At 38.9% G+C, this 15,068-nt stretch overlaps 1 non-coding gene across 1 annotated transcript; it reads left to right on the forward strand.

The window, feature by feature from the left end:
* The first annotated feature begins 307 nt into the window (after positions 1-307).
* Positions 308-383, forward strand: TRNAA-UGC (transfer RNA alanine (anticodon UGC)). Its single transcript has one exon. It is a non-coding gene; the product is annotated as a tRNA-Ala (tRNA).
* The last annotated feature ends 14,685 nt before the right edge of the window (positions 384-15,068 follow it).

A 15,068-nucleotide genomic window follows, 5' to 3' on the forward strand; every position in this document is an offset into this window, starting at 1 on the left:
ACTAGACACTAATTTACACCATTCAGAAAAATAAACTCAAAATGGATAAAAGACTTAAATGTGAGTCATGAAACTATAAGCATCCTAGAGGAAAACATAAGCAGTAAGCTCTCCGACATCTCTCACAGCAATATATTTGCTGATTTATCTCCATGGGCAAGTGAAATAAAGGACAGAATGAAATGCTTCTTGCTCCCTTCCCCCCGCCTTCCCATGTCTCTCCTCTTTAAAATGGGTAAATAACATCTTTAAAAAAAAGATTTCAAAAAACAAAAATCATATGATCCTATCAATAGATGCAGAAAAGGCCCTGGCCGGTTGGCTCAGTGGTAGAGCGTCGGCCTTGCGTGCAGAAGTCCCGAGTTCGATTCCTGGCCAGGGCACACAGGAGAAGCGCCCATCTGCTTCTCCACCCCTCCCCCTCTCCTTCCTCTCTGTCTCTCTCTTCCCCTCCCGCAGCCGAGGCTCCATTGGAGCAAAGATGGCCGGGGCGCTGGGGATGGCTCCTTGGCCTCTGCCCCAGGCGCTAGAGTGGCTCTGGTCACAACAGAGCGACGCCCCGGAGGGGAGAGCATCGCCCCCTGGTGGGCAGAGCATCGCCCCCTGGTGGGCATGCCGGGTGGATCCCGGTCAGGCTCATGCAGGAGTCTGTCTGTCTCTCCCCGTTTCCAGCTTCAGAAAAATACAAAAAAAAAAAAAAAAATAGATGCAGAAAAGGCATTCAATAAGATACATCGCTTTATGTTTAAAACAGTCAATAAAATCGAAAGAGAAGGAAAGTACCTCAACATAATAAAGGCCATACAGTATCTCTCGTCTGTAGCGGAAATTAGGTTCCAGAACTACTCGCTATAGGTGAAAATCTGCATAGTAGTGATCTTATATTTATTTTATTATTTATATATATATTTTTAAGGCTTTATAATCCTTCCCCACACTCTTATAAATCTTTCCCACAGTGTTATTAACCTTCCCTACACTTATTTTGCTTATTTTACTGCAAAAATAATTAAAATAATAAGTATATAAAAATAGCTATATACTGCAAAATCTCACGATATAGCAAAAAATCCACATTACAAAATTAGATATATACAATTTTAAAACCTGCAATACAGTGAGACTGCGAAAAGTAAATGGTGATACGGTGAGGGATGACTGTATATAACAAACCATCAGCTAATATCATACTAACTGGTGAAAAAATAAAGACTTTTCCTCTAATATCAGGAACAAAACAAGGCTGTCCACTCTCTCTACTCTAATCAACATAGTTCTAAAAGTTTTAGCCAGAACAATCAAGCAAGAGAAAGAAATAATAGGCATCCATATCATGAAAGAAAAACAAAGATATAACTTTTTGTAGATGACATGATCCTCTATCTAGAAAACCCCAAAGACTCCACCAACAAACTATTAGAAACAATAAACCAATACAGTAAAGAAGCAAGATACAAAAGCAATATACAAATCTGCTTTCTTATATGCCAAAGATGAAACTTTAGAAAATGAATTAAAAACCAACAATTCTTTTAACAATTGCAACAACAAAAATACCTAGGAATAAACCTAACAAAGGAAGTGAAGTACATATATGATGAAAACTACAAAGCAATATTGAAAAAAATTGAAAAAGACACAATGAAATGGAAAAATATCCCATGTTCATGGATTGAAAGAATCAACTTAGTTAAAATGGCCATATTATCCAAAGGAATTTGCAAATTTAAAGCAATCTACATCAAAATCCCAATGTAATTCTTTAAGAAAATTTTTTTAAAAATTGCCAGGTTTTTATGGCATCATAAAAAATTCTGAATTGCCAAACAATCCTGAGGAAAAAGAATAAAGCCTGAGGTTATCTGACTACCTGACTTCAAATTATATATACTATAGTGCCACAATGATCAAAATAGCATGGTACTGGCAGAAAAACAGACATACACACCAGTGGACCAGAATCGACAGCCCAGAAATAAAACCACATATATAGGACAAATCATCTTCAGCAAAGGAGGCAAAAACACAAATTGAAGCCTCTTCAATAAACAGTGCTGGGAAAATTGGAAAGGTACATGCAAAAGAATGAAACCTCTGGATTAGGCCCGGAAATGTCTAGCATCAGTGAGACACTTAAGAAAGGAGGCTAACTGAAATAACTTGCAATCTCCTGCATGTTTTTTGAACACGTGACAAGTAAGAGGTCTAAACAGAAGAAACTGCTGTATCAGAACAGTGAGAAACAGACGTTTTGCCACACAATTAAGTAGCCAAATTAAAGTCTTTATTTTAAAGCCGGCAACCTACTGGAGATCTGTCATTCATATCATGTGGCCCTAAACACAGTTTGAAGTCAGCTTTTAAGGACAAAATTACACACTGATTGGGGTATGGGGAGGAGGGGAAGTCTAGTAGTAAAACAAAGCAGTGAAACAAGCTCATTTACAATGCTGATCTATAGGATTAATTCAGGAAGAAACATTCTGGGGCACCTGCAATTTTGCAGAATCAGCCCAAAGCCATAATCTGTAAAACCAGCCTCAAGGCCAGGGGTAGGGAGTCTTTTAGAAAAAGTAAGTTCTGCTAAAAGTTACTTATGTTAAGAGCCTTTTTTTTCTACATTTCATTCTCTACTGGTTTTAATTAACTTTTAATCAAATCATTGATTCATTTTTGTTGCTATTTTCTTGTATAGGTGTATATTGACTTCTGATTACTATTAATTTGATAGAGTTTCTAAAACAAACCTTGTTATAAAATTGATTAAACATGATCCTAATATTAGACAAGATAAAATTAAAGTAAGAGGACCGATTGCAGTAGACAATAGGGTACTTAACCATGATGACCAATTAACATTCTTTGGAACCAATTCTCCAATAGTACAAATTTTTTTCTATATTTGCCCTAACTAAAGATAAACTTTTTAAAATTACATCAGAATTATTAGTGTAGAAACAAGTTACTCCTAATGCAGCACATAAACCACCTTGCTGAAGGAAAAGTAAGTCTAAGCCTCTTCTATTTTGTAAAACCATTTCAGCTAAGGAATCTACTTGGGCTTCTAACTTGGAGATAGATTGTTCTAAATTTTCTAAATTATTATTGTTTATTTAATTGCCCTATTTGTATTTTTCCTTTTACTAAGGCCATAGTCCCAATTGCAGCTGTTTCTGCTAATCCTAATCCTACTAGTAAGGGGTCAAGAACTGGGACCTGTTTCTAATGAGACAATGTGCTAGGAGGTTGTATTAATAGCCTTCCTTCGTTGTTGTTTTTACATAAACTTGAAGCATAACATAAACTAGAATACACAATAGAAGCCTATTCTCTTTTTTAAACTCGTTCTTTTTTCCTTTGTATAAACCTCCTAATTTATAGGAAATTATATATGAAAAGTAAAGTAAAACAATTAGACACAGGTTAATCTTAATTTTAAAGGGTCCTTGGTAGCTGTGATGGTCTATCCTAAATCGGCCTTTTTGATTTGTGAGTGATGAATTTACGCCAGGATGCCGTTAACTTTTACTGCAATTGGAGTAATCAGGATGACGTAGTAAGGTCTCTTCTAGGTCGGAGTCCTTCTTTGATGAACTTCTTGACAAGGACATGGTCACTGGGCTGGAATGGGTGAGCAGGCTCAGAGCTGGGTGAAGGGAGAGTCTCTCGCACCTGCTTATGAATTTGCTCCTGTGTTTTCTGCAGTTCCTGTAATGACTTAATGAGTTCTTGGTTTCTTAATTCTGCTAACATTTCAGCTTTAAGCTTGGGGAGCAATGGTGGTGGTCTCCTAAGTACAATTTTATAAGGTGTGAACCTAACTTTATAGGAATATATTGTGTTTTCAAAATAGCAAAGGAAAGGAGTTTGACCCAGTTTTCACTTGTCTCTGAAATGAATTTAGTCAAGACTTCTTTCAGAGTTAGGTTTATTCTTTCAACTTGTCTCAAACTGTGAGGTCTGTAAGCACAGTGTAACTTCTAATTAATGTTGAGTACCTTTCTTACTAGCTTTGAGACCTCAGATACTAACACAGGCCATTAGACCCAATATTAATGGGCAAGCCAAATCTGGGAATAATTTTATACAGCAATTTTTTAACGATTGTTACTGCGGTCTCATTTCTAGTAGGGAAAGCTTCTGACTATTCTGAAAAGGTGTCAATAAAACTAATAGGTACTTATATCCCTGTCTTGGTGGCTTTATTTTAGTAAAGTCTATTTCCCAATGTTCACCTGGGAAAGCTTCTCTGTCCCTATTTCTTTTTATGACTTCTCTATTTTGTTTAGTGTTTATTTGAGCACAGACTAAATACTTGGACACTGCTTTCTATAATAGATTCTAAGCCTGGAAAACAGTAATTTTTCTTAAATAATTCTATTAGCTTAGTTTGGCCTAGATGAGTAGCTTATGTAGCTGGCTGATAACCTCTCTGCCTAGGGCTTCAGGTAAGAAGGGTCTTTTTTCTGGCAACTCTAACCACCCTACTTTATTTCTAGGCATTTCTTTTCTTTTGGCAAAATCCTCCTCCAGTTGGTTATAAAAAGGTATCTCTGGCAACAAGGTTCTGGTAAAGTTACTAAAATTTCTAAAGGCCCTACTGGTTTTAGGGCTACTTTTTTGTCCACTTGATCAACTGCCGATTTCCTCTAGTGAGTCCCCTTTCTGGTGTCCTCATCAATGAATAAAGGCTACAGTCTCTGGTAACTAAATGGTTTCTAGTAAAGCTAAAATTTCTTCTTTGATTTTAATGTCCTTACCAGCAGATTTCAGAAATCCTCTCTCCTTATAGATTGCTACATAAACACAGGCAGTAGCAAAAGTATACCTACTGTTAGTGTAAATACTGACTTTTTTTTCCCACCTTAATGCCTGGGTGAGAGTGATAAGTTCCGTTGAGCCGAGGTTCCATGGGGCAAGGCTTGGGCCCATATCATCTCATCAGGAGTCACTACAACCGCTCCAGCATGTTGAACCCCATCTAGGACAAAACTGCTGCCATCAGTGAATAGCTGTTCTTCTGCATTAGGTGGGGGTACATCAGTAAGGTCTGGTCATGGAGTTTGAACAAAGTCTAGCACTTCAGAGCAGTCATGCAAGGGGATGCTTGGATCCTTGTCAGGCATCAGGCTTACTGGGTTGATAGCCTGTGTCTGGACAAACTTAATGCGAGGCTGATCTATGAGCAGAGCTTGATACTATATGATCCTAGCATTAGACATCCACCTTTCTGGAGTTCCATTAAACCAAGTTTCTGCTGCATGTGGGGCTGTCAGGAACAGTTCTTGCACCATGATCAATTTATCTGTCTTTCTTACTAGTAAGGCAGTGGCTGCTATGGCTGGCTCTGAGACAGCTGGGCCATCCAGATGCAACAGGGTCTAGCCACTTAGAGAAATAAACAATAGGCCTGCGCCACAGCCCTAGTGTTTGGGTCAAAACCCCTTTCGCTATTCCCTTGCTCTCATGAACAAAGAGCTGGAAAGGCTTTGTAATGTCTGGCAAAGCTAGGGTAGGGGCCTCCGTGAGGGCCTTTCTGAGGGTTCCAAAGGTTCTAGTTCCTTATCTGTTCAGATTAATTCTTGGGTTCCTGCTGTACAGGAGTATAAAGGCTTGGCTATCTCTGCAAACCTAGGGATCCACAGCCTGTAGTATCCAACTGTCCCGAGAAATTCTCAGACTTGTCTTTTGCTAGAGGGGGTTGGGATTCAAAGGATTGCCTCTATATGACTAGAGGAGAGAGTATGCTTCCCTGCCTCAACGTGGTAGCCTAGAGAGGTCACCTTGGAGGTGCAGAGTTGTGCCTTTTTAGCTGACACTTGGTACCCCAGAGTCTGCAGTGTTTGTAAAAGACCCGCAGTGGCTGCCCGGCAGCTTACCTCCGTTTCCGCAGTTAGAAGCAAATCATCTACGTCAGCGGTTCTCAACCTGTGGGTCGCGACCCCAGCGGGGGTTGAGCGACCAAAACACAGGGGTCACCTAAAGCCCATATTTGTATTTTCCGATGGCTTTAGGCGACCCCTGTGTTTTGGTCGTTCGACCCCTACCGGGGTCGCTACCCACAGGTTGAGAACCGCTGATCTATGTACTGTAGCAGCGTGTATTCTGGATGTTCTTGGTGGAAGGCGAGCAGGTCCTGATGTAGTGCCTCATCAAGAAGGCTTGGTGAATTCTTGAAGTCCTGTGGTAATCTGGTCCAGGTTAGTTGTCCTGAAATACCTGCCTCTGGGTCATTCTACTACAAGGCAAAGATGGGCTGACTTACTGGAACCAGGAAAATACTGAAGAAAGCATCTTTCAAATCTAAGATTGTTTAAAATTTCAACTTCAGTGATAACAGGCTTAAGAGAGTATAGGGGTTAGGCATAGTTGAGTGTATTATCTTACTTCCCGTAAGTCCTAAACTAGACGATAGTCCTTGGAACCTGGCTTCTGAACAGGCAGTAAAGGGTTATTCCATTGGGATAGGCAAGGAATAAGAATACCAGCTTCTAATAGTCTCTTAATACGGGGGTTATTCCCTTTTTAGCTTCCCTTGATATATTGTTTCACCTGTATAGAAACGGCACTTGCAGTAAGCTGAACAACTACTGGGGCTTGATGCTTTGCAAGCCCAGATGGGTTGTTTTCCACCCAAACTGAAGGGAATCTATGCTGTAAGTCTGTTAAATAGTCATTTGAAACTTCTCGTTCTTCCTTAGTATCTAGATTTAATAGATATTCCCCTGACAAAGGGCAAGTGAACATAAGCTGCACCTAGCAATTAGCCTCAGCATGGAATTCAGCAGAGTTATGACTAAAAGAGATGGTAGCCTTAAGTTTTCTTAACAAGTCTTTTCTAAGTAAAGGATAAGGACAGTCCAGAGTAACCAAAAAGGAATGGGTGACAGTATTATTTCCTAAATTGACAGTCCACTATGAAGACTGTGGACAAAAAAATTGAATTTCCAGTAGCACCTTGTATGGGTATTTGCTCCCCTGAGAGAGATCCAAGAGTGGCAGTGAGAACAGAGTGAGAAGCTCTGGTGTCGCTGAGGAACTCTACGTGTAATGTTATACTGGGCTCCTGGGGGTTAACAGGTATGGAGCCCTGGCCCTGTTAGTCCTCCTTTAGATTAAGGACTTTTGGGGTCTGCTGTTACTTTCTATTTTTGGATAGTCTTTCTTCTAATGTCCTTTCTTTTCACAATAAGCACACTGATTTCAACTTAACTCAGGCTTTCTTCCTTTTCAGATTACTGACTTTATTATACTCAACAGTAGTTTAGTGTTATCTAGAACTAATACTGAAAACTATATGCATATCCCTGTTTATATTTAATTATTTAACTGCAATAATGCTGGTAAAATGGAAGGCTTAAATCTTATATCAGAAACATTTTTTGACAAATATGCACAAACAAAGTATAGAGAAAAAACCGATCAAGAAAAAAATTCTATAAAATATCTGGTAAAATACATATTATTTACATATACACAATGTCAACATAGTCACATTCATTTGCATAATTATATATTAATAACAGAAAAACTTTATTTCTGCCAAGTACAGTATATCCTTTTTGAAAATGGGGTAAAGGAGGGGTTATAAAGTGCAGTGGTTACCAGGGGGAGGGGAAGGGAGGAGAGTGAGGGCTGGTGGGAGGGGAGGGGCATAAAGAAAACCAAATGAAGGGGAAGGAGGATGATTTGACTTTGGGTGATGGGTAAACAACATAATCGAATGTCAAAATGATCTGGAGATGTTTTCTCTAAATCTATGTGCTCTAGTTGAACAATGTCACCCCATTAAAATTAATTGTCTAAATAAAACTATAAAAAATTATTTATAATATTTATAATTATTTTCATCTGTCTATTGGCCATCTGTATGTCTTCTTTGGAAAAGTGTCTATTCATTTCTTTTGCCCATTTTTAATTTTAATTTTTTTTTTTGTATTTTTATGAAGTTGGAAACAGGGAGGCAGTCAGACAGACTTCCACATGCGCCTGACCGGGATCCACCTGGCATGCCCACTAGAGAGAGATGCTCTGCCCATCTGGGGCATTGCTCTGTTGCAACCAGAGCCATTCTAGTGCCTGAGGCAGAGACCACAGAGCCATCCTCAGTGCCCGGGCCAACTTTGCTCCAATGAAGCCTTGGCTGTGGGAGGGGAAGAGAGAGACAGAGAGGAAGGAGAGGGGGAGGGGTGGAGAAGCAGATGGGTGCTTCTCCTGTGTGCCCTGGCAGGGAATTGAACCTGGGACTCCTGCACGCCAGGCCGACACTCTATTACTGAGCCAACTGGCCAGGGCCTGCCCATTTTTTGATTGGATTGTTTGTCTTCCTGGTGTTGAGTTTTACAAGTTCTTTATAAATTTTGGTTATTAACCCCTTATCAGATGTATTGTTGAATATGTTCTCCCATTGTGTGGTTAGTCTTTTTATTCTGTTCATGTTGTTTATAGCTGTACAAAAGCCTTTTAGTTTGATATAGTCCCATTTGTTTATCCTGTCTTTTATTACACTTGCCCATGAAGATAAATCAGCAAATATATTGCTGCAAGAGATGTCGAAGAGCTTACTGCATATTTTCTTCTAAGATGTTTATGGTTTCATGACTTATATTTAAGTCTTTTAACCATTTTGAGTTTATTTTTGTGACTGGTTTATGTTGGTGGTCTATTTTTATTTTTTTGCAGGTAGCTGTCCAATTTTCCTAACACCATTTGTTAAAGAGACTGTCTTTACACCATTGTATGCTCTTACCTCCTTTGTCAAATATCACTTGTCCATAAAGATGTGTATTTGTTTCTGGGTTCTCTGCTCTGTTCCATTGATCTATATGCCTGTTCTTATGCCAGTACCAAGCTGTTTTGAGTACAATGGCCTTGTAGTATAATTTGATATCAGGAAGTGTGATACCACCCACTTTATTCTTCATTTACAAGATTGCTGAGGCTGTTCGTGTTCTTTTTTGGTTCCATATAAATTTTTGGAATATGTGTTTTATATCTTTGAAGTATGTCATTGATATTTTAATTGGTATTGCATTAAATTTATAAATTGCTTTGGGTAGTATAGACATTTTGATGATATTTATTCTTCCTATCCATGAGCATGGTATATGCTTCCATTTGTTTGTATCTTCCTTGATTGCTTTTATCAATGTTTTGTAATTTTCTGAGTACAAGTCTTTAACCTCCTTGGTTAAATTTACTCCTCGGTACTTTACTTTTTTGTTGCAATAGTGAAGGGGATTTTTTCCTTAATTTCTCTTTCTGACAGTTCATTGTTGGTGTATAAAAATGTCTCTGATATCTGTGTATTAATTTTATATCCTGCCACCTTGCTGAATTCATTTATCAGGTCCAGTAGTTTTTTGACTGAGACTTTAGGGTTTTCTATATACAGTATCATATCATCTGCAAATAATGATAGTTTTACTTCTTCTTTTCCAATTTGTATGCCTTTTATTTCTAGTGTTTGTCAGTGGACAAGTGGATTAAAAAGCTATGGTACATATGATATATACAATGGAATACTATGGAGCCATGAAAAAGAAGGAAATATTACCTTTTGCAACAACATGGATGGACTTGGAAACTATTATGTTAAGTGAAATAAGCCAGGCAGAGAAAGAAAAATATCATATTACCTCACTCATTTGTGGAATCCAAGGAACAATGTGAACTGAGCAACGGAATTAAGCCTGAAGGGAAGCGGGGAAGGAGCTGTTGGGAGGGGGGGCAAGGGAGATGTTGAGGGGATTACTGGGGAGGGGGGATGCAATCGGGGCAACACTAGAATCTATGTAAACACAATAAATTAAATAAAAAAATTATTTATCTTGCTTAGAAAATAAACAAAACAAAGCAAAAAACAATCTGATGATGTATAATTGGAGTACTCAAACTACTTTCTGAGGATTAGCAGCCTGGATTCCTTGGGGGTGGTTTGGAAAACAGGCTGTTTGGAAATGCAAATGCCCCTAACTGACCGTGCTACTAAAACCTTTTGTTCTAATCACCTGGCTCAGCCCTTGAGCCAAGAAGCCTTCTTTATTAAAGCATGCTGCTGGTCAATATAGGGGAATTTTGGGGGGTGCCTAGGATTTCCAGTGCCCGAGGGGGAGGCAGTAGGCACCAGAGTCAGGTGAGGAGCCACTGCATGGCGTGAGCCCTGCCAGGCCCAAACACTATGGAGGTAGCACCACCTTGGCTGTTGCTTTTACTTTCTCTGCTGCTGCTGCTGCTGCCAGGGCCTGGCCACGCCCTGCAGGCAGGTGTGCATGGGCCACAGGGACAATGGCCCAGTGATAGTATTCTATCTAAAATGTCTGCACTTTTTCTGGGTCTAGCAATTCTTGACTTGGCCAGTCTGCTCTAAAAGTTGGCTAATTTATAGAGTTTTCAGTGTACCTTTAGACAATTTTTATATTATAATTATTAGAAAATTTAATTCTGAAATTCTTAAGCATACACTCAACAGGAGTTTTACTCTTGCTTTGCCCTTCCCCTATTGTTACAATCAATATTAGCACAAATGAGCTTCTCTAGATCATGAAAGGGATCAAGAACCGATGCTTGTGTCAGTTTTCTATAATGTCCCCGTGGGGTCATGCTCTGTAGAACTAAAGGACAGAGAGCTTGCAGATGAAGTCTGACATACAGGGGAAGGGAGTGCCCTTGTGAGGAGCCACAGACTGGAAACTCAGGCACTAGCACCTGAGCTTCTCATTTACACACCATTCACTTAGGGATTTTCGGTATAGAGACAGAATAGCAAAGCAAAAGCGAAGAACGAGATCCCGGCAGGAGCAAAATCAGAGAGGGACCCTCGAAAGTAAAGGTCCTCTATCCAGTGAGGAATGCAGGAAGGAAACACTGAAGAGGAACTAAACCAGGAGATGTCCTCTAGGAGAGCTTGTAAAAATAAACAAAAGCTACAAAACAAGCAGAGGGTAAACATATGAGAGAGCAAATCTAAACATGTACTGGGACTCTTCGGCCAAAACAAACTTCAGATTACTCTCCGCCAACATCTTGGACCTAGATAGCCTATTGTGTGAGTGCGACTTCCTCTGATCCTCAATCACAATAGTTCAGATTGGCTAGCCCAGACAGATTACACATTGAGCAAATTGAAAATTTGCTCTACTCACCTCCAGAGGCTTTCCTGATGACTCCAAATAGGTGGATGGGTATGCTGATTATTCTCAGCTGACTGTCGGCCAGACAGAAAAGGCCAGTGGGGTCCTGGAACGTCTCAGGTGGTGCCTCCTCTGCTGGATTTGTTCCTGGCAGTCAGACCGAATTGGCCAGCAGCCCATGTGTGGCAGAATTAAATGTATCCAGAGGACATGATCTCGCTGAGGCCTCCAAATATTGTATCAGAACAGCAAGAGAAGACGTTTTGCCGCACAGATAAGTAGCCAAATTAAGGAGTCTGTATTTTAAAGCTAGTGACTGCATGGAGACTCAAGTCATTCAAATCATGCGGCCCTGACCACAGTTTGAAGTCAGCTTTTAAAGACAAAATTACACACTGATTGGGGTGTGGGGAGGAGGAGAAGCCTAGCAGTAAAACAAAGCAGTGAAACAAGCTCATTTACAAAGCTGATTTATAGGATTAATTCAGGAAGAAACATTCTGAGAACACCTGCAACCTTGCAAATCAGCCCAAGGCCACAGCCTGAGAAACCAGCCTCAAGGCCAGGGGTAGGGCATCTTTTAGAAAAAGTTCTGCTAAAAAGTCTCTTTGTTTTAGAGAAAGTAAGTTCTGCTAAAAGTTACTTATGCTAAGAGCCTTTCTTTTCTACATTTCAAAATCAGAAGTCAGTTGGGCCATAGTTCCAAAATACTCAGCAGGAGTATGTAGGAGGTGTGTGGAAATTTACTTATTCTAGTCCGAGACGTGAAAAGAACATACAATTTCTTTATTTCTCTAGTATGATTCTTCTTTAAGTTGTTCTATCTCACTAAGACTACTTTACAATATTTTCTTTTTTTTTCTAGTTTGAACTGGCTCAGTAAATTTAAACATTGAATCTATTCAAAGTTCAGTTCTTAGTAGAGTTGTTTTGGGGGTTTTTGTCTTCTTAGTAGAGTTTTTTATATAGTCATTTTCAGGAGACTTTTTATAGTAAATGCTCAGTCTTTCAGCTCCTTTCTTCTTCCTTTCTTCCTTAAAATAATTCCTAGCTTGACCATGCATTTATGACAGCGAATGAAAGGACGCTCCAATCCACACCAGTGAACTTTAGACGCTCTCAGGTCCCTGATATGGAGCAGTAGAACTATTCTACTCCTTATGTAAATAATCTGAAGTAGTATTCAAAATATTTAACAATAGGTATGGCATGGCATGAACCAATCTGAATGCATGCCAGTATAAGAAAACCTATTAGAATAGACACTGATGTAAATAAATGATGTAAGCATGCCATTGCATAGTAGCTAAATATAAGCCCTGTGGGTAACTAATGAAATTTGTCATATCTAGTCATTTGGAACAACCTGCTGATGCTCCTCACTGGTGTCCAGACACACAGCCATTTCTCCTAGTCCTTAAGACTCCATCTGGGGCAGGCAGCTCTCATTGAAAGCACAGCTCTCTATTAGTCTACTGGGTACAGCATGATCTCTAACTGTCCTCATTGGGGCATAGCTTTGGAATCCCTCTCTGGAGTTTCATTAGTGAAGCTGACTGCCATCACCACTGCTCTGCTCTTGCCCATGCCATATTGGGGCTCCTCATAAAATCTTACTGTTTCCTCTAAAAAATCTTAATCTGGGAAGCATATTGCTGGCACTTACTGAATTTTACTCTTTCTCTGGTCTTGAACTCAAAGAAGTATAGTAAGGATCTTAAATAACTCACCACCTGGTTTCCTAATTCCATAACTTTTTTTTCTTGCCACAATTTCTTAAGGCCAAAGGAGTTGGCTTTCATTTCCTCCTCTCATCTTTAGTTGGCTCTACCCCCTGGAATGCACTAAAACTCTCTGATCTATTCCACCAGTCTTGATTCTTGATTTGCTGAAAGCTAATGGATTTAGAAAATCCCTTTCTCTTCAACAATACCTGACTTTCAAGAACAGTATTGTGCTTAAGAAGTCAAGAAGTTAAGCTTTGAAGTGCAAAATTGATCAGGGGGCCTTCTGTTTTAAGTGGTACCAACCCTGTCTTTTTCTAGGGCAAAAGCCTCTTGGGTCTGCAAGGAAACTATTTAAATGCATCAAAAAACTGTTCCTTTAAAAAATATGAATTAAATACTGACAAAAAATTGTAATCTATTTTTGAAAAATTAGAAAATATATAGGAAACATAAATGATAATACTTAGAACACTACTGTGTTTATATATATATATATATATATATATATATAGCAGTTAATTAGAAGTAGCATGGAAATACAGATCTCTACATCAAATAATAAAATCAAGGCATTTTTGAGAAATTAACCAGAGCAGCCAAAGAAATAGAAACCAGTAGCCTGGAAATATCCCTTCAGTGGGTCATGGATCATTAAGCAGGCTTTTAAGCTATGTTAGGATTCTTTCCCTACTAATTTTGTTGTTGTTGGAGTTAAATTAGGAGCTATGAATAAACCATTGTAGACCTATATCAATTAATTTCCCAATTTCACCCCTTGCTTTCAATCTTTAAACTAGGTCTTCATCCCAAACATACTATTGCAAGTTCAACCTCTGAAATAAATTTAACAAAGCAAAGGAAGACGGAAAAGCACTCTGTAAAATACCTGCATCTAGCCAAAAAATAGAATTGGAGGGGCCATCCTAATTGTTCTTTCGATTTTCTACTCTATTCCAAGAGTTTACAGTCTAACTTTACAGTCTGCTAAAACTTAACAGTGTCAGCACACAGAGACCAGTTAAGTTTGGCTCTCTAAACAACTAGAAGATAACCTCTTACACAGAATATAACTTTAAATCATTATGGGTTATCATGGGAGAATCTTCTGGGATGAGAGTAAAATCTCAGTTTTGGAGGAAGAACAATTGTTCTCAAAACTATCAAAGTGATATAAAAAGAATTCACTGAAGAAATTACAAACCACTGCTTACAACCCATCACCAGAGGTATGTAAATTCAAACTACAGAAAGGTAGATGTTTAGATTCCCCATTTAGTTGTATAGACAAAAATTTTCTGAATTCATTTTTTTCCTAACAGTGCCGAGATCTACTAGTATTTTCTATTCATGACACTATATCCCAGTATTCAGAATCTGGCATTTTCCCCAGTTACTAAAAATTTTAATGAAAAGCAGTCACACAAACCCAATCTGACAAGCTTAAGATTTTGTGTTGGTTGTCATCTTTAATTGATATTTCATGTATATTTAGAATGAATGGACGTTATACCCTTTCTTATGTTGTTAATTCTAACACGTTTTTCACATTCTCTTGCACTGTGTGAAACTTTAGAAATTTCCAATCATATTTTTAAATACCTCAGCTTATAATACAAAAGGCTTTAACGCTTATTTAAATAAAGATATTATACATAGCTCTGACTGCAGACTTTCAAAATACTCAGTCAATTAACATAAGCTACCTTTCACAGGATTTGGTTTAAGTCAGGTGGAAAAGAATATCATCTAAGAATCAAAGAAATTAAAAGGAATATGTAATACACAGCAAACCAAACACTGAAAAAACATTAAGACAATTTCCTCATATTTTTTGGATCTTGGTGATAGTCTTTTTTTCCCTTTAAAACCTAGCCATAGAATGCATTTTGGGCTAAATAAAAAGGCATCCAGGATGTCTCAAAAGGATACAAATGTCCAAAATTTTGCACCCCCTTCCATCAGACAGAGGCTCTGGCAGTCGCTCTGCAGCCTCCAAAATACTGCAGGCTCAATTACCATCGCGGGACAGTGAACTGGCAGCACCATTCATCATTCCCAGGGCATTTAATGCCCTGAAAACAGTTCTGAGGTTGCAGCTTTAGGAGTATCAAGGAACTGAGCTGGTCTCTGACAGCTGGGCCATGCTGCCACCTGGGGGTCAGCAGAACACACAGCTCCTGTGAGGCCAGTCTTTTTCCTCCACTTCTAG

The sequence above is a fragment of the Saccopteryx bilineata genome, chromosome 4, assembly GCF_036850765.1.
Source record: "Saccopteryx bilineata isolate mSacBil1 chromosome 4, mSacBil1_pri_phased_curated, whole genome shotgun sequence".
Lineage (NCBI taxonomy): Eukaryota > Metazoa > Chordata > Mammalia > Chiroptera > Emballonuridae > Saccopteryx > Saccopteryx bilineata.